This window comes from Idiotropiscis lumnitzeri, chromosome 3, assembly GCF_059441095.1.
Source record: "Idiotropiscis lumnitzeri isolate Australia: NSW breed Sydney's pygmy pipehorse chromosome 3, RoL_Ilum_1.0, whole genome shotgun sequence".
Classification (NCBI taxonomy): domain Eukaryota; kingdom Metazoa; phylum Chordata; class Actinopteri; order Syngnathiformes; family Syngnathidae; genus Idiotropiscis; species Idiotropiscis lumnitzeri.
In genome coordinates this window covers 32,899,737-32,920,779 of record NC_142393.1, presented here as the reverse complement: position 1 = coordinate 32,920,779, position 21,043 = coordinate 32,899,737, and the positions used below count along the sequence as shown (strand labels likewise).

At 40.9% G+C, this 21,043-nt stretch overlaps 1 long non-coding RNA gene across 2 annotated transcripts; it reads right to left on the bottom strand.

Moving 5' to 3' along the window:
- Positions 1-3,682: 3,682 nt before the first annotated feature.
- LOC148340954 (uncharacterized) lies at positions 3,683-20,608 on the bottom strand. 2 transcript variants are annotated; one of them, XR_015842429.1, is made up of 2 exons: positions 20,209-20,608; positions 3,683-15,886 (listed from the first exon to the last, which is right to left on the bottom strand). It is a non-coding gene; the product is annotated as an uncharacterized LOC148340954 (long non-coding RNA). The 2 variants fall into 2 exon arrangements; XR_015842430.1 differs by having other exon boundaries at positions 3,683-15,210.
- Positions 20,609-21,043: the final 435 nt, after the last annotated feature.

The window sequence follows — 21,043 nt, the reverse complement described above, 5'->3', positions numbered from 1 at the left end:
GCTGGAACACGGAAATTGATGATGTAATCACAACGAAGAGGTCCGACGTCAAACGTATTGTAAAGGGAGCCAAGATGGCTGCGACGTAAGAGAACGTATGTTGTTCAGATAGTCAAGGGGTTTTGTGATTAACACCAAGTTATGTAAGTACAAGTTGATTTTTTTTAAGCTTTCACGCATCCAACCTTGTATTTTGAAGTGAGACATGTTTTTTATGGATGGGAAAGGGAGAGGGAAGAAAAGGAAGAAAAGCAATAACTTGTCGACAGCGGAGTCCTCAGTCATGCCCAGCGACGACACAACTGCCGCGGTAACAATGGAAGAAGTTGATGGAAATATGGAACTTTCAAGCTTTAAAATGCCCCAGAACGGTACTCCAAAAAAACCGGCACCGAAAAGAGCAAAGCAAAGCGAAGATGAAGGTGGTATACTAGCGGCAATTAAAGCTCTATCTGCTAAACACGATGAGACCTTTCAGAAAATTTCAACCATTGAGAAAACAACGGCGGCCACTTCACAAGAGGTTGCAAAACTAACTGCGACAGTCCAACAACTAACGTTAGATGTTAGACAACAAAAAGAAAAAGGAGTACAAATGGAGAAGGAAATTAAGAAACTCCAGGCTGAAAATAAACTCCTGAAAGCAAGTATTGCAGAGAGCCATCGCTACAGCCGTCGCTGGTCATTGCAGATTCACGGAATAAAGGAAGAAGACAACGAGAATATCAGGTCCAAAGTTATCACCATCCTGGAGGGAACTGCACCATCCACCCGAGGTTGCTTGAAGGAGGGGATTGACATCGATCACCGCATTGGACAGAGACGTCCAGACGGCTCGACTCGCTCAACTATAGTCCTGTTTGCTTTGCGACGATGCTGTTTGGAAGGAGGCGAGAGGTTCCAAGTTTCTTCTTGACAACAAGCTGAGGATCACCGAAGCTTTGTCCCCAGAGGATAAAGCTGCAAGAGAAAAGCTTTGGCCTTTGGTTCAGAAAGCAAGAGAAAGAGGGGAAAAAGCTGTTTTCTGTGGTCCTTTCGTCTTCATAAATGGGAAGAAGATGGACTTTCCACAGGTAACTTAAAATAAATTGGTCTTTTTGACTAAAGTGGGCTAATCCGGAACAAAATTGTAGAATGTTTGAGACTGTGCAGACTTTCATTGGACCCCTTTTGGAGACAATTATTATTTAATGTGAACCTGATTTTAAATAATTTGTTATTTTAATTATTTGGTTGTTTAATAGTTTATTTATAATTTATTTAATTTCTACACTAGTATATTTCAAATACAAGGTTGTTTTGAATTTTTAGAATAGATTCGTTTTGATTACAAAAGGTACCTTATATTTATGTGGGTGTGTGGGTGTCTGTGTGTATGTCAGACCGTGTGTGTTTTTTTTTTTGTTTTCTTTATATCATATCTGTCTTACTTATTTATACATATTAATAGACACATTTTATTTAATTATTATTTATTTATTATTTTATTTATTTTCTTTCTTTCTTTATTTATTATTACTTATTACTTACTTATTACTTATTTTTTATTTTTTTTCCTTCTTCTTCTTCTTCAAACCATTCCTATACTTTGTTGCACTAATCACTCGTCCTACAACTGTCTGACATCTTCAATCACTAAATAGTCTACACATACTTTAGATCCTTTATTCTTCAAATTTGTTTAACTCACGATTGTGCCGTGAGAGCAACATGTTCTTTTACTAAATGCTTAGATAATTTAAATGGTCGCCACCTCTTAAGATCTTTATTTTCTAAAAGCGCATTTCTTGTCTGGTATTTCAAATTTCAAGTGTTCTACTCTTGTTTTCATGGATCATTTGTTTAAGTCTCTTAATGTTGTGTCCTTGAATGTTAAAGGTCTGAGGGATATTACTAAGCGTAAGGCAATGTTTTTGTTTTGTAAAAAATCAGAAGCTGACTTAATTTTACTTCAGGAAACACATTCTGGCGAGTCAGACGTTAATTTTTGGAAAACACAATGGGGGAATCTATCTTATTTTAGCCATGGCACTAATCATTCTGCAGGGGTCTTGATTTTCTTGCATAAATTCAAGGGAGAAGTTCTTGAGACAATATCTGCTAGTGATGGTAGATGGATTCTGTTGATAATTAAACAAGACGATGCTAAATTTATCATTTGCAACATATACGGATTTAACTCTCACACTCTTAATAAAATATTATTTGAATTAATAAATTTAAAATTAAAGGACCTCAACAAAAAATACCAAGGAGCTGTCACTATTATTTGTGGAGATTTTAACGAGTGCCCAGACGACACAAAGGATCGATATCCTCCTAGATTATCCCAGAGATCAACAAATAACCTTCTGTCATTACTTTGCTCTAATCTCTCCCTGACTGATGCTTGGCGATTTTTTAACCCCAATGTGGTGGAATTCACTTGGTGTAATAGAAATGCAACACTGAAATCTAGAATAGTTTTATTTTTAATATCATCATCTATTCTTCAATTTGTAAAAGAAGTTTATCATCAATATGCCCCATTAACAGATCACATGCAAATAATTTTAAAATTGGGTAAAACCCAAGAAAACCCTGGTTTAAGAGGATATTGGAAATTTAACAACTCTTTACTTAGTGACAATTCATTCAATAACTCCATCAAATCCTTAATAAATGACATTCTAAATGATCGGGCGGACAACAACTTTAGTAGGAAATGGGAGTTTTTCAAATTTAAGGTCCGATGTGTTTCTATAAAAAGAAGTAAAAAATTAAAGAAAGAGAAAAACCTCCATGAATCTGATCTGCTGGATAAGCTTGACTATTTATTAAAAAATAACAATCTAACCGAAGAAGAACAACTTGAATTGAAAAAGATTCAACTACAATTGGACCAAGTGTATTTAGATATGGCAAAAGGAGCATTTAGGGCCCAGTGGTTAGAGGATGGGGAAAGAAATACTAGTTATTTCTTTGCTCTTGAGAAAAGAAACATTAAAAGAAACTCAGTTACTGCTCTTAATATTGATGGAACTCCCTCCCAAGATCAAAAGTTGATATCTGATTTTATCAGTAAATTTTACAAAAACTTATATGAAACGAAATTTAACGAAAACGACTGTGAGAGGTTTATGAAGAAAGTCCACAGTATTCCTCTGATCAAAGAGGATTTTAGATTATCTTGTGACTCAAATTTGTCCATGGCAGAAATTCAAGATGCTCTCGTATCCATGAAAAAGGGGAGATCCCCCGGAATTGACGGACTCTCTGTTGAATTCTACGTCCATTTCTGGGATCATATCAATATTCCTTTAAATTTAATGTACAGGGAGTGCGTCAGTCGGGGAGAGATGACAACTACAATGAAGCAAGGAGTTATATCGCTTATTCCCAAACCTAATAAAGATCCTTTATTAATAGAAAATTGGCGCCTCATTACACTATTAACAATAGATTATAAGATCTTGGCCTTAACTTATGCAAACAGGCTGAAGAAAGACCTTAACTCCATCATTGCAGAAACGCAAACAGGATTTATGAAAAATCGCCACATCAGCTGTAATATAAGACTAGTCTTGGATTTGCTAGATTACGCAGATGATGTCAAATCTAAGGCTTGTCAGGTTTAAAAAGGTCCTGACGCCTTCTTAGACTGAATTAAAATACAGAGAACCAGAGGAATAACCAGGGAAGGTTTTGTCTTTTCTCCATCGCGGATGGGAGGAGAAGCCAGGAGGTGAAATAGGCGTCTTGCCAGTTCAATCTCCCGCACTCTCACTGACTTCTTCGACCATCCCTCTGGACTTTATTCAGAGAAAAACGAAACTTATGGAAAGTGAAACTTAAACAAGCGTGTGGGTGTATCAGTAGTGCGCATGTGTGCCGAAGCAATAATGTGCGTGTCTGTGTGTGAGTGTGTGTGCAATTATTACTGATACAAATAGTGTATAAAAACATGATTAAAAATACACAAACTATTTACATACTCTCACATTTCCCCCGTTTGTCGGATTTAAATCATGTCCATACGGCTTTAAGATGAGTCATCAGGGAATAAAACATATAACAATACATTTCAATGTGCCTAGTGAAAAATAACAAAACTGTCTCCACGCAGAGCTTGTCTCTGGGGGACTCGATGCAGGCCCTTGCCTCGTTGTAGGAGGAGAACAGCCGTCCTTACCTCCCGGATCTTCGTGTGTGGTGAATGTGTGTGCACGTGTGGGGCTTGGATGACAAGTCCATATTGCTTTTACGTTTCAGTGTCCAGTTCGAGTTCGTCATTGTCCAGTTCGAGTTTGTCATACTCAACATCAATCAGATTGTAATGTTACTTTTGGGCAACAAAAAACAGTCTACACATAACAAAAATGAAAATCATAATTATCCCTATATATTGTGTCTTTCAAATTCTTCATAGTGGTCATAACATCAATAATTGTTTCATTTTTATTAAAACTTTAAATGCAATTATGTTCTTCAATCAAGGCTAAAATTTCTTTATGTACGTCATTAATTTCCAAACCATATCTAATCTTTTTATTCTGTGGCTTCAACATTCGTATCTGTGGCTGGTTGTGTGGTTCTGATGTGCGTGTGGTCCGAGATTGTAACTCAGGTGAGCTCCTGTTCGAGGGATTCGCGTTGCTAGGCCTTTAGCTGGAAAGCGGAGAAGCTTGTACTGCAACTGGTGGATCCAGCTGCCACGCCCCGCGACCTTTGCTGCGTCGGGGTCACTGCCATCATCTGGCGAGGGCCATCTCAGCATTCACTTTTCCCAACGAAGTCGTTTCAGCACCTTGAAGAAGAGTTGGTCTCCCACACGGACGTGATTTCTGTAAATCAGAACAACACTTGACCAGTATTGGCGTCTTTTGGATCTTTTTCGGTCAAACATGTTTTTCGTTGGTGGTTCTGATGAACCTCAGAGTTGATAGGGGATAGTGTCCTTCCTTCGGCTGGCATTGTCCTCATTGCTGTGATTGGAACACAGTCTGGCCATTGTCTCTTTTTTTTTTTCTTTACATTGTCTTGATAAGTCTGGCCATAACAGTTCAATTAGTGCGTTCCACAAGTCCTGCAGACTGTATGCACAGTGACGCTTTGAGTCAATTTTTTAACAACTGTCCCACTTGTTACAACATTATTCACAAAATGCATCATTTTCACTTCAAATCACTTCTTGAAATTCCAAATGTCAGGATAATTTGATTACACAACACTTTTCCCAATCGTTTTTCGCATCAGCATGTGTTGTTGGAAACAACTTGATCCATTTTGAAAACATATTAATTATAACCAAACAATATTGCAACCCAAACAACTAACACTTTGTCTAAAAAAAAGTTTTTTGTTGAAAAGTCTGTATGTGGGAACAATTTCATATCATACCTCCCCCCTGTTGAGGCACGACGTCTGCTCGTGTCTCACTCAATGTTTGCATCTTTGTTCACCCAATGTGCATGTTCATTTAGTGGTGCCTTTTTCCCTGGCCTGAGATCAACTTGTCAAGTTGATTTACTGTGTGTGTGTGTGTTTTCATTAAACCTCTTGTGCTATGTTGACTTTGGGGTGATGGCTTGGCTCCAGCCTTTATTCAATCGTAATCGTGTCATTTTCTGTTCAGAAAATTTTGCATTTACAAATACTTATTTAGACGTGCTTTATGCACAATTTTTCTTTCATCTTCTGTGATTTTTTTAAAGCGCCGTTTGCCCAATGTCGACAGAACACATAAACATTTGTCAGTCCACATTGTAACCATACAGCTCATACAAAATGGAAAACCCCAAATTTTAATTAGCTCACAACCGCCTACGCTCTTCCTGCTTATCCTAACAATTTCTCTTCTACAAGTTATCTGTTTTGTGACCTTGGTTCTCAAACGCTTCTACTCCTCGCCAGTCCAGAATGTGCACCTCATTTCTTTCTTATCAGTCTGGAATGTGCACCTGGTTTTCATGTCTTACTCGCCTGAATCAGTGCAAAACATCATGCTGTTTGTCCTGAACATACAGAATTTAGTATCCCTTGAAACAAAATTTCCATTTGCAATCCCCAAAACAAAAAAAAAGGTTCCTCCAGTCGGGAGAAAAATGTCCTAAAAAAGAAAAAAGTGTCCATAAGGTCAAGTCGCGGTTTGGTGTTAATTTTGGAGCGGCTCTCACAGTTTGTGTGGGGCCTACTACTGGTGCGGAAAAACAGAATGACGCTGGGCTGAAATGCATCGCACCTTATCAATGTAATGTCCCTGTTACAATTAAGTCGCCGTGCAATGTGGATGTTGTGTGATGGAATGTCATTTTTTCATTTCAACTATTAAAGCAGCGGTGAGGCCTGCTCGAACACACGGAACTCCAATCGTTGTGATTAACATGCAAATGATTTCATGAGCCCTGTGTGTCTGCAGCCAAACAAGGTCATAAAAGCATTTTCTGCAATCACTGCTCAAATGGCTTATAATAATAATTTGGTAGTGTTAAGAGGCTTTGTTAATTCAATCTTGTAGGTATCTTCTCAAAGTCCAACATCCACAACCCATTTTATGGCTATGGTGCTGTTGTTTTTAACTCACCCAAGGCCTGCTGTACTCCCCCTTAACACATAAATTACAGCCCTGAGAGGCACTGAGCTTTAACCTTATCACGGATTTAATGAGGGCCATGAAAGTCCCAAGGAAAGTGTTTACACAAAAGTGGTCTGGCAATATCTTTTTTTTTTTCTTTATCACTGACAATGCGCCCCTTTAAAGTTTTGACGTTTGTTTAAATTCACCCTTGCTTATTAATTCTGATATTAAAGTCCAATTGTGTCAGTGTATCACGGCCTAACAAGTAAAGGATAATGTAAATGGAAGTCAACCTGAAACAGAACAAAGGGTGGACTGCTAGGAGCCACTTTTGTGATCCTGGCATGGAAGTCCATTGTTTCAGAGGGGTCTCGTTCACACCTCCTGTGGTGCAGCTGTGATCCAATCTTCCTGCATTTCTCTCCTGAGTGTCTGGTCATTAGCATGGTCTAAACTTCGGTTACACTTAAAGGATTTCATACTTTTGACTATTAAAGGAATATAAGAGTTTGAGCTTAACATAGTTCATTAGATGTTGGTGCATCCAATGTATGAAAATGTGATATTGTAAAATGCTGAGAGTGTGACTGGTGGAGCGAAACTGGTTGCGGGGGTTGTGCAGGAATGGAATGTTTTAGAAGCAGATGGTGCTGAGCGAGACGAGATGACTCCGGGAGCATGGGCTGAAGGAGCGGCCATCGGGGGATCGCACGCAGGAGGAGCCACGGGATTCGGCGGGAGGAGAAAGACCAATGAGAGCGAGCTAAAGTTAACTGCAATACACATAGCCAATAGAATCATGCCAGGATGCCTTTGTCTGTGCCATTTGCATGTTGTATAGTATGAATCATTACTGGGCAACTCGGAGGTAGAACACATTCGCTGGTGGCAAGAGAGGTGTAGAGTTGTATTGAGAGGGACCCGGGACCCAGGTGCCATGTAGAAAGTCTGTGTATTGGGAATAAACCCACTTGTGCGTGAAAATGCCGGCTTCCTGATACCTTTCTATTGCAGAACGAGCGCGCATATTGTTGGATGAGTGAGAGTTGGGTAAGGTCGCAAATTGGAGTCAGATTACTTATTTGAGTTTACATTGGGTAAAAGTTAAATTCTAACATTGATATAAAGATAAATTCCAACAATTTATGGTGACGCCGACAGGATGCATGAGAGGTAATAGAAGTCTGGGACTTCAAAGAGAGTCTGGGACTCCAAGAAAAGAAAAGAAGTCTGGGACTTCAAGAGTCTGGGGCTCAAAGGAAGCCTGGGGCTTCAGGAAAAACCACAAGAGTCTGGGACTCGGGCCTGGGGCCCACGTCCACACCAGGTGATGACCTGATAAAGAATAAAGGAGCCGCACATCCGACCGGCCTTCCTCTTGGGCCCACAGTGACATAAGGTAAGCAGATCCTTTTCAAATTCTGCATATTGGCAACGCTAAATTATAAGAGGAAGGCGGAGTGGAACGGCGTTAAAATATATAAATAAATATATAAATAAATAAGTGTAAAAGTGTGGACGATAGTAGAGTAAAATCTGGGATTTACCTACTAGAATAGTTTGGAACTATTCGTGGTTAAGATACGATATGGTTAAATAAATATATAAATAAATATGTGTAAAAGTGTGGACGATAGTAGAGTCAAATCTGGGATTTACCTACTAGAATAGTTTGGAACTATTCGTGGTTAAGATACGATATGGTTAAATAAATAAATAAATATATAAATAAATATGTGTAAAAGTGTGGACGATAGTAGAGTCAAATCTGGGATTTACCTACTAGAATAGTTTGGAACTATTCGTGGTTAAGATAAGATTTAAAATATCAGAGTGGAAGCGGTGTGAATGTGAAGGCTAAAATTGTTCTGCGTAAGAAGTGTGTTTGGGACACGCACGAGTGGATTTTGATTTCAAGATGGCGAAGGAGAGGAAGTGTGATAGTGGTCTCGGGTCCCGGGTGTGGCACGGAGAGTAAGGATAAATTCATAAAATTGAAACATAAAAAAGAGAAGAAAAACATGAAGTAGGGATGAAATAAGAAAAGAGAAAGAAAGAAAGCTAGAGAAAAGAGAAGAAATTGTGTCAGTGTAGCGATTGGAAGTTCAATAAGAAAAGAAAAGGAATGTGAAAAAGATGCAGAATGTGTAGAAAAGAGAAAGGAACAATTAATGTTCCATTGAAAGGAGGATGGTGAAACAGGCAGTATTGAGAATGACAGAGTTTGGTGATTGAAGAAGGTGTGACTTGAACAAATGAAAAGGATAAGAATTAGGGTCTGCTGTAAGGAGGAATTGAAGAAATAAATATTTCATGTTTCATACTTGAGTTGATGGTCTTTCTATTAAGGTAACTGTAATTAGTAACTGGAATGAAATGCACAGATGGAAATGACACGAAGAAAAAGAAAAAGATTGGTGTTATGAAATCTTAATTGAAGGAAGCTTTTGAGAGCATGAGAAACCTTTGCAAGAGCATAGGTAGTTCCTGACTTTGTAGTTTGTGATTTGATACCTTGATTGTTTGAGTGGCTTTGGTAAGGCTACAGTGAATTGGGAAAATTAAAGGAAAAAAATAAGAGTGAGAAATATTTTACAGAAGGCAATGAGTATAGGTGTAATCGTAAAATCATGAGTGTGCTCTAACAAAGAGTTAACAGCTCTTTGAAGTTAGACGCTCGTTCCCAAGTAGGGGGAGGAAGTCAGAGAAAGAGGATGAAGTGATTGAAAAAGTGGAAGAAAAGACGGAATGTCTGTGAGGCATTTATCCACAGTTGCCAGACTCGCAACAGTATGTGTTTGAGCCGCCGCCCGTTCCGACGTCGCAATTAATGGCCCCGTAGTCACCTTGGGGGGGGCAGAATGGTTTGAGATGCAAAAGATAACGAGTCACAGAGAGCACCAGCAGGAACATGTAAACATTTCAGACACAAGAGGAAAAACAGGCATCAATGGCAGTCGTTAACTGATTGAAAAGGAAGATATGCCTTTTGTTGCTGTGGCACTCAGTCCTTTTGTGTCAGAGGTGTGTCTCAGGCACACCTCCCTTGATGTTACAGCAATGGAATCCAGTCTTCAGGCGTTCGCTCTCCGGGGGGTCTCATCCATGTGGTCGAGCATGGTTCATGCTGTGGAGCAGTGCTTTTGCAATACTAGTGGAGTAGAGCATGGGGTAAAGTATATATTCAACCGAACAATAAATATAAATTGGCAGGGAGTATGAACGCAAGTTGAACACTGAAACAGGCAGGGGACACCTGAGGAACGGCAGAGCAGCGACAGTCTTATTAAAATTTTAATTTTTAAGCAAAGGGATTATGGTTTTTGGATAAGTTTTAAGTAAAGTATTCTATGGACATGTTGAAAGAAAATCTTTGGAACGGGGAATATCTAGCCATTGGAGATTGGTTTACCAAATATAAAGTGGGACTAAATATTTTTGTAGATGATTTATTAACTGATGTGTATTAAATGTGACAAAGGTGGAAGACAGATGTTTTTTTGACTGTACGACGCGAACGCTGACATGACAAGTTTAAAGGACATGACAGCATTCCATAAATACCAGACTGCTAACATCCGCATCTATGAGCTGTTTGATGTCACAGGTGCAGTTTCGTCAGCTACGTCCAGGAGAGGAGAAACGACATCACGGAGAGTGAATGCGAAAAGCAAGAGACCCACAGTTGTAAATTTTGGCATACGCTGGCTAAATTGAGGCAAAATTAAGGAACTGCCAGCACAAATCTCAGTGGAATCAAGGCGGACGCGCCAAGGGAGGGGTCTCTGTGTGGACTTGGAAAGTATCTTTTGTTGAATGAAAGTGTGAAAGAAAAAGTGTTTGTATGTCTATGTGGTTTGAGTGAATGTTTAATGTTTAACCCTCAGGAAGGAAAATTGATTGAGGTCACCGGCAAGCCCTTACAGCAGTAGGGTGCAATGGGCGGACAGGCCTGATCAACCTGAATCCCTATTGCACTCCCAAGTATTGATTTCCAAATTGTTTTTGGAGAAAGATTGGAGTAATTAAAGTCAAGCATCAAGTGAATGATTGATTGACGTTATTACACAAAATTTATGCAAAACTGAAAGTTTTGGAAGGAAGATAATTTGTCTCTTCTCACTGGCAATTGCCACACCTCCAGTTATCTCCACAGGTTTGAGGTGACATGTGACCAGTGTGACCAGAAGGCCAGAGAATGCTTCAAATAGCGCCTCACCACGCCCATCCCGGAGGTTCTCCTCAACAAGGAGGGAGAAATAAGATATTCTAATTTAGGGTCCACGGTACAGATTAAGATATAGTTGTTGCTTTAGCCTGCTCATGTGCTCCACAGGAGTTATTATTATTCACATTGGATGCGCGACTAGATAACACACACCCAGTCCAGGATAGGGCAAAATTTTCTTGGATTGTTTAGACCTTTCCATATAATACAGCACCACAGCAGTGATACTTGAAATTAATGTTGAATTAGTGGCACTGTCTTTATGGAAAATTACTCACTTAACGCAAGGGTAGGTTGTTGTAGAGGAGATATTTCAGACACAAATGACCCTGAATGTTATTCTGATATTTTCCATTGTATCGTTGTTCATTGTATTTAGGACTAAGACATTGTAAAACACTGTTTGGAAGAACTTATAGAATACCTCAAATTTAAGAGCAAATGGGAAATAGATGTTGAAGCGACTTTAGTTGACCATATGTGAAAAATGTTAGGAAAACAAAAGACAGGCGCAAATTTAGAGTGACAAGGATCTTTCTGTGTCCCAGCAGGGGCACTAAATTAGTGAAGCCAGGATACTGGGTGCTTGTAAGAAGTTTGAAGATAAGACATTTGTAATTACCCAAGGGGGAAGGAGGCGTTAGTAACAGCTCTCACAGCTGTAAAGATAGCAGAAAGGTCAACATTGGTTTATTCGACACGTTGTAAAGAGGTCACGTTGGTTGAAATCTCCCACAAAGGAGACACCAGACTAAGAGGTTTATACAGAGTTACAAGCGGGACAAAATTTATTTAAGAGGAACTGTCCTCACTTGAGGCCGAGGCCAGATCTGCTGACCAGCATGATGGTCACCAGCTAAATGGGGACACCTCAGGTGAGATTGGCCGTGCCGTGCATCAGATATTTCTGGCCCGTTGGGGTCGATGTTGCTGTGTCGTTCAGGTGGGGAAGGGGGAGACAGGCCTGGTCTATGTGGCCAGGGCGAGACGTGAATGGAGTGAGACTTCCGGCAGTGACCCATCCAATAATGTCGACATTACACAGCTGTTCCAGTTGGCCGTCCACAAGGGCGTGCACCTTCCAGTGGCAGACATCAGGCGAAATAGTCCATGAATGAAAAAATGCTAATCGGCCTAAGTAGAACACATTTTGTACCTAATTTTGCACAACATCAGAAAAGGAAAATATGGGATTGGATTAAGGAGCGTGACTAAAATTGTTGTACTTGCAGGTTTAGAAGGCCAAGAGAGATAAGAAAAAAGGAGGCAGCTGCTCCTTCCACTTCTGCTGCTTCTGGGCAAGGTTCGGGTGACGCAGCGCCACAGCAGACTGACGTCCAAAGCAGGCCGGTCAACGAGGTCGGGACCGCGGTAACAGAGGTACGGGTGGTTATGGACAGGGATTGTGAGTGGGGTGTGCTCTGGCTGCGGGGTGTGGGGTCACTGGGTGATGAGCTGTCCATGCCGAGCCACTTTCTGGAATGTGCCATCCTCCGGTGCCATATCTGTCACAAAGAGCTCCACCAGCGCAGGGGGGCGCCACCGTTACCCACTCCCAACGCACTTGACACAAACCCGCTCGTACCCCATTCCATGACAGGGGGCCGCGGAGCTTCAGCGTTCGAGGACTAGCAGGTCCTGGCATTCCGGGGACGGTGGATGGACAAGTTTTCGATGGTGCTGGATATTGGGGCGAGCTATGAGCTCCTTGCGCAACCCCCACTGAGCCATGTGGACTCTCAAGATTGCCTGAGTCACTGCCATTGACTGAACGAACACTGGAATTCGAGTGGCATTCCCGGATGGGACTGAACTTGACTGTGCACATCCCACGGAGGGAGCATATGTCGTGCTCTCTTCCTTCCCTGTGGCTAAACTGAACTGAAACATTTGAGGGCAGCTCTGAAACCTGGTTCCCATCCTCCCGCGGTGGGTATGCCCTGTTCCTGCTCTGGTCTGAGTGGTTGAGCAACCGCCACCCATTCAATTCACCAATAGACATATCACATTGTACATGTGATCACAAACATGATTTGGTTTATCAAAAATGCACTCATCCAAATTTAGTCATGAGTGCATCTTGCGTTAGAATTATATATTTGTTATGTCTACCGGCGTTGCCTCACACGCGTGCCTTGTCCCTGAGCAGCGGAAATGGTATGAATTGTTTACTTTCGCCGAGCCACAAATCGCATTGAATATTGATGAGCGTCATCATACTAGAGATCTAGACCCCATAGTTGTTGAATACTCCGCGTCACAATCGGGAGATCATATTTCAGCACAGACTACAAATTCTTTGGTTTTGGGAACATTACTAAATTTCAAAATTTCCAGGGAAGGGTCGCTCGGAAATGGTAGTTCCGTGTGTGTCTCTGCTAGAGGTGTTGTGGACCCAGGGCCCGACTGATTTGGAGCTCGGCTCCACAGCTCCGCGATTGTTTTTACTGTCTCTACCCCCTCCCCCAGTTGACAGAATCAGTGTGGGCACAGCCTATAGGTGGATTGAGCCAATCATGAGACAATAGGAGGTGAAGACTGCAGCGGTCTTGGAGCGGTCTATGTCTTGTAGAGCACCTTTTCTTCCCGTAAAAAAAAAAAGAAAAAATAATAGAGGTTTAATTCGGTATCTGCGTTATTATAGTTTGGGGATTTTTTATTTTAAGCATAAATGGTTACTATTTCATTTGGGTTGCTTTAAAATTTGTCAATTAACAGTCAAAATTGGAGCGTTAGCTCGAGGCTTAATTTGTAATCTCGGAACACAGTTAGATATTTGAACTCAGTGAACTCAGCATCACTGAAGTCGGACATCACTCCGTACATCAACCTCCGGGTGCTTTCCCGGAGGTGGACTCAATCTCGCGGGTAAGGACAGTTTAGAGTTTTGGCTAGAACCTCACACGCCATCCAATTGGGAACTACAGAACAACAGTGGTACCATAACTCACAGTTGCGCCCGGCCCCAGTATTTGTGCCCGCCAAGGTTGAGCTTAGAGGTTGACCGCCCGGACGGGCAGGTCAAGAGAGGGAATGTGTAGATGGCATGAATTGGATCAAAGTCAGACACTTTCGAGTCTGAACAAAGACGATGACGATGCAAATGTTTAACTTATTGACTATTTTACCTGCTGGCGTGTGCTTTGTGTGGACGATGTTGGCGTTTGAACATAGGATGCGGGATGACAGAAGTGATGGAGCGAAAGGAGCATGTAATGGAATGGTATGGTATGGAGCAGAGCGAGATGATGGTAAGACGCTGACACAGACACAACAACTACTGCTAAATCTGAAATGTAAACAACCGACACAGGTGAACACTTGGGTGACAATTTTAATTGGACACACCCATGGAATGATGTGGGAATAAAAAAGAAAGAGCCTATTTTTGACACCCAAGTTGCAAAACAAAAGTTCACCTGCCTAAAAGTTAAATGGGACGGGTCCTGGGATTGGAAATATCCAGGAGTCATGGTGTAATGAAAATGTGTCTTTGCCAGTAGGAATCCCTCTCGCTCGTGATGATGTTTGGCTGTGGTATGGAGAGAAAGTGCTGTACGATAGGCTTCCCACCAATGCCTCAGGTAAGTGCGCCCTGGTAACGCTGATCATGCCAGTTAGTGTGACAGCCTTAGATCTGGCCAAAATGGAGTGGGAAGGTGTTGGACAATGGGGAAGAATCCCCTTCCTTAACAGGAAGAGAAGGGACATGCAAGAATGGTTGAATGCAGGAGATCCCACATATATAGATGCAATTGGAGTCCCAAGAGGGGTCCCTGACGAGTATAAATTGGTGGATCAAATTGCGGCAGGATGGGAGAGCCTTTTCCTGTTCGTTACAGTAAACAAAAATGTGGACCGGATTAATTATGTCCACTATAATGTCCAACGATTGGCGAATTTTACCACCTCAGCACTCCAGGCAGTGCATGAGCAATTGGCTGCCACGTCTCTTATGGCATTCCAGAACAGAATAAGCTTAGATATGGTGTAAGCCGAAAGAGGAGGGGTGTGTGGTATTTTTGGGGATCAGTGTTGTACTCTGATTCCCAACAATACATCTCCTGACGGTCGCCTTACCAAGGCATTGGAGGGTCTGCGCACGCTAAGTAACGAAATGAAGGAGCACTCAGGTGTGGACACCAGTTGGTATTCTGACTGGTTAAACATCTTTGGTAAATATAAAAGCCTGATTGCATCAGTACTGATTTCTATCGCTGTGTTTGCCGCTATTATGGTGTTATGCGGATGTTGCTGTATTCCATGTATCAGATCATTAACTGTTAAGACAATAGAACGCACGTTGGGGCCACTCCCTCCGGGTGGTCAGTACATGATGATCCCTCAAAAGGACCCCCAGGAGGCGGAGGTAGCCGTGGCCCTCCGGGAGTCCAGGATGTGAGTCTGGAAAGATGGCCTCGGGGACCTGAGGCCATAAGGAGGGAATGAAATTTTCTACTAATTTTCTACTGGAATGAACTTTTCTACTAATTTTCTATTGGAATGACATTTTTGTACTAATTTTCACTAATTGTCTACTGGAATGAAATTTTCTACTGATTCTTATTCTTTTACTAATTGTTTGATGTGTTTTAGTTTTATGGCAAATGATGTCGAGCTCGTGTGCAGCAATGAAATAAGGTGTTCAAGTGATGACCTCAGATGTCTGAGGTCATGAGAGGGATTAAAGGATAATGTAAATGGCAGTCAACCTGAAACAGAACAAAGGGTGGACTGCTAGGAGCCACTTTTGTGATCCTGGCATGGAAGTCCATTGTTTCAGAGGGGTCTCGTTCACACCTCCTGTGGTGCAGCTGTGATCCAATCTTCCTGCATTTCTCTCCTGAGTGTCTGGTCATTAGCATGGTCTAAACTTCGGTTTCACTTAAAGGATTTCATACTTTTGACTATTAAAGGAATATAAGAGTTTGAGCTTAACATAGTTCATTAGATGTTGGTGCATCCAATGTATGAAAATGTGATATTGTAAAATGCTGAGAGTGTGACTGGTGGAGTGAAACTGGTTGCGGGGGTTGTGCAGGAATGGAATGTTTTAGAAGCAGATGGTGCTGAGCGAGACGAGATGACTCCGGGAGCATTGGCTGAAGGAGCGGCCATCGGGGGATCGCACGCAGGAGGAGCCACGGGATTCGGCGGGAGGAGAAAGACCAATGAGAGCGAGCTAAAGTTAACTGCAATACACATAGCCAATAGAATCATGCCAGGATGCCTTTGTCTGTGCCATTTGCATGTTGTATAGTATGAATCATTACTGGGCAACTCGGAGGTAGAACACATTCGCTGGTGGCAAGAGAGGTGTAGAGTTGTATTGAGAGGGACCCGGGACCCAGGTGCCATGTAGAAAGTCTGTGTATTGGAAATAAACCCACTTGTGCGTGAAAATGCCGGCTTCCTGATACCTTTCTATTGCAGAACGAGCGCGCATATTGTTGGATGAGTGAGAGTTGGGTAAGGTCGCAAATTGGAGTTAGATTACTTATTTGAGTTTACATTGGGTAAAAGTTAAATTCTAACATTGATATAAAGATAAATTCCAACACAAGTAAAACGCATGTTGATGTAGAACTCCTTCTACACACACTTTTTATGTTTGTTTTTTACGTCACGTGATCCTCTGTTGCTACCACAACTCGTCCTGAAAAAGTAATGTTTATCACCAGACTCTCTGCTTCCTTTTTCTTTTTTCATATTTTCTCTTTTGCGCATAATTTAGAATTTTCTTTCCCATTTTACAAGTTAGCCAATTTAAATTAGGTTGTTTTATTTGAAAAGCCTGTAATTCTCTTTTTCCCTTTTCACCTCATCATAAATTTCTTATCACAAAAGTGAACTTGTTAATTCTATTTTATTTCCTTTTTTTTTTCTAATCTTGTGACTTATTTCACTTTAACCAGTTCTACCTCAAAGTGGACAAGTACACATTAATGTTACCTGTAGTTCCTAATTTTCTGCTCTGCATTTTTCATTCCATTTCTTGTTCTTTCCTTTATCCAAACATAATCAAATATGGAATATAAAATATTTCTTCAATTCACCAAAAAGCAGAATCTAATTCCTTTCCTCATTCATTTGTTCAAATGGCACATTCTTCAATCACTAAACTCTCTCTCTGACTTTCTCCTCACAGGGGCCTCTCCACAGTCTGCTCCTAATTTCCAAATTCACTGTAGTTTTTCCACAACCACTCAAAACTACCAATGTCTCGAATCAAGGACAATACCCACCCAAACACACACCTGTTCGACCTGTTGCTCTCTGGCAGGCGCTACAGATGCATCAAATCGAGGACCAATAGACTGAGAAACAGTTTCTTTCCGAGAGCCATCTCCATTCTGAACTCTCACACACACGAGAACACCCTTACCTTGCAGAACAGCATCGTGATGTGTTTTTATATAACCTATTCAGTACTAAATTCCATTGCACTCTCTTATTTATTTATCTAATTTATATCTTTGTCTGTATTATTGTTGTATTGCACTGGAGAGGGGAGCCCTCTAATCTCGTTGCACACTTTAGTACAATGACAATAAAGGGATTTCTAATTCTAATTCTAATTCTCCCTTTCTGAAGGAGACGCAAGTATACAATTAAGTAAAAACCATCATCAAAATGATATATCTTGTCTATTGAATCATGTAAGTATAAATTGTCTCATCACTAAACTTTTTCTGTAAATTAATCACATCCCCACAACTTGGGCTCTCATTATTCTGTAAAAATAAAACTAATTTCAATTCATGCAACCAACTCGGTGGCCTTCTGGGTCCCTCAACCACACAGGTTCTAATTCTGTTACTCTGTTCCATTTTTCCACTTGCCCTATCATTTGGAATTGATTTATTATAAGCAATCCTACATGCACCAGTGTCACATAAAAAAGGGTAATTGGTGTCCCATTACCAATACGGTTATTTCAGTTCAATCATTTAATCAAAAGCCAATATCTTTTGTAAATTTAGGAGAACCTCTTCATTTAAAAACTCATCTGTTCTTTAATCTCTCTATCCTAGTCATGCTGAAGGCTGCTTCTTCTCAAGGCAATTTCTTGCTATCTGGCCTTCTTTTAGTGTGGTCTTCCTGTGTGGTTGACGGCAGTTTCTGCCAAAGTGTCCTGACCTGCCACAATTGTAACAAATATCATCTCCGGTGGGAAGGCGTCCTCGTCTTTGTCCTCTAAAGCCAATATCTCTGCCTCTTCCACCTTGATAAAAGACCTTCTGTACTTTATTTTGATAAAAAGTGTCTATAGACCTCTGTTTCTTTTTATTTTCTATCTTCTCAGCATGGAGGGCGTGATTTACATACTCCTCCAGGGTACCTGTGGGCAGGCAAATGTAATGTTTATTTACCCACTTATGAATTTCCTCTCTTGATCCTGCATGTAAAGCATTCTTCAACTGCTGTTGAAATGCCCGCATTCTCCACCAGGCTACCCTCATCCAATATTCTGTTTCCTCAAAGCCATTTTCTTCATCTTTTTTTGGGGGTCTTTCTTTGTCTTTGCTATGATTGATTTCTGCAATGCGGCTATTTTTCGTGTTTTTAACTTACCATTAAAACCATGCTCAGTTATCCATGCGTCTAAATACTGAATTTTATCAGGATCCTGTTTTTCGATGAACTTCCTTATCTTCACTCATCTTTTTAAACCAGCCTAGGCGTCTGGGTTCAATTTTTTTATTTTTCAGAAAACGCACATCAGGCTATTTCTGTCTTTTCTTTTAAGCCAATCCCGTTGTATAAGTTATTTTATTTAATTTCTAATTTAAATGAATTTATCTCCTCAAATCATCTTTATTAATTTCTTTTGTAAATTTGGGAATTATTTTTCTCAATAAGATCTCGTCACTCATAAGTAGCCTTTTGTTGGTTACTAATCCTTGATTTCATTTTATCTCGACTTCATCAATCCTTTGAGCATAATTCCAACCACTTTTATCACTCTCCCTGACATTTAGACACACACACAGACACACAGACATATACACGGGCCCACAAAACGACACACACAGTTCAACACTGAACAACTACAAACAACAATAACATGTTAGTAATAACAGCAACACAATCCATCTTTATCTTTGGCCAATAATAAGTCCTTTAATTCAACTAATATCTCTCATAATTATGTATGTGCAGCCCTATAGGGCCAATGCAGCCTCTGCCACAAATGCACACTGCCACTTATACAAGCAGCACATTGCGGTGAGCGCTTTTTTAGTTCATCTATCTTTTTTGGGGGTTTTCTTTGTCTTATTGATGCAGTTCTGTCTGATCTAGTTGTCATTCTATGTGGCATTACCTGATAATGTGGGGGGTGGGAGTCTCTCAAGATATAGGGGGCAGTTGCAGGCCCCCTCCCCCTTCTTTACCTTCCTCTAGTTGTCATTCTCAATACGGGTCCTGTTTATTATCCTTACTGCAGTACACGGGATAAAATACCAAATGGTATTTGTAATCCCCAATCACACCATTCATTCATTTTGCATACAGTTTTTCGCAAACATTCACAAACAAAATGATCATTCCACATCTGATGTTGTGTGTGTGTGGGTTTTTTATTTTTTTTCCTTTTCCCTTAAGCTTACTTTCTTTCTCTGTAAATTCTTTTCTGGACTTCTAACCCACACGCACACACACGCACGCTCTTTCTCACTGACTCAACCCCCACCTTTTTTTCTCTTTCCCTCAGCCTTTGTCCTCATACACACACACACAGCTGCGCAGCATCAAAGAAATTCAAATAAAAATAATAAAAACTACCAAAAATAATGCCTTATTATTCCTTAAATTTCAATGTGAAATTGTGAGTAGACCTCTAAGTCGTCGATAATTTCTCTATTTATCGACACCGAGGAACTTTTAATTGTTGCTACCATAATGTCGGTTTGAACGAGTTACGACCTAATTTCGTCTTTTTGTAACTCCCTAAACAACACGATCCGGTTTAGACGTACCGCAGGACGTTCTTTTTTTCACTACCGCGCTATCCGTAATGTTCAGTTGAGATGTTTAACACTGTTTAAACGAGTTACGGCCTAATACTATTTGTAACTCCTTGAATAACGCGATCCGTTTTTTTTTTCCTTTCTTTTATTAGACGGACCGCAGAACCGTCAATTCGACACTATCATGCTCTCCGTAGGGGAGATCCAGCCTCCCGAGAAGTCCAGCTTCCCTTCAGCGCAATGAGTTATGGCCTAATTATTTTTCTATAACTCCTTAGACGAGCACAATCCAGTTTCTTTTCTTTTCGACCGAACTACTGCAAAACGGCCGGCGCGCGCTTCCTTACTCAGCTTTTTTCACTCCCTTACTCAGCTTTTTTTCACTCCCTTTCCACTTATTTTAATATTTTAAAATTTAAAATGGTGGTACAAAATAATTTGAAAAACAATACCTGGCTTCCTCCGGATCCGCCTGGTCCGACAGGGAACCGACATCCGGGCAGACGGCCACGCCGGAGCTCAGAGGCCCGCTTTCAAATGGTGAAGCGCTGACGTCAGATTCGTTGGCCCCCGAAATATCCAGCGACGTTCGTCCGTCCAGGTGTGGCTCCCGGGTTGACCGGCACCAATAAATGTCAGGTTTAAAAAGGTCCTGACGCCTTCTTAGACTGAATTAAAATACAGAGAACCAGAGGAATAACCAGGGAAGGTTTTGTCTTTTCTCCATCGCGGATGGGAGGAGAAGCCAGGAGGTGAAATAGGCGTCTTGCCAGTTCAATCTCCCGCACTCTCACTGACTTCTTCGACCATCCCTCTGGACTTTATTCAGAGGAAAACGAAACTTATGGAAAGTGAAACTTAAACAAGCGTGTGGGTGTATCAGTAGTGCGCGTGTGCTGAAGCAATAATGTGCGTGTCTGTGTGTGTGTGTGTGTGTGTGTGCAATTATTACTGATACAAATAGTGTATAAAAACATGATTAAAAATACACAAACTATTTACATACTCTCACAGGCTCTTATTTTGTTCCTGGACTTTTATAAAGCCTTTGACACGGTTGAACACGCATTTCTTTTCCAATCTCTTCGGGCTTTTGGTTTGGGAACAACTTTGTTAACGTTGTCCGTATGTTTTACAAAGATATCAATAGCTCTGTGATGGTAAATCAGAAAACATCTAATAGATTCTCTGTCAACAGAGGGGTCAGGCAGGGCTGCCCAATTTCCCCCTTCTTGTTTATTATTGTTACAGAGCTATTATCTATTTATATTCGTAATGACAGAATAC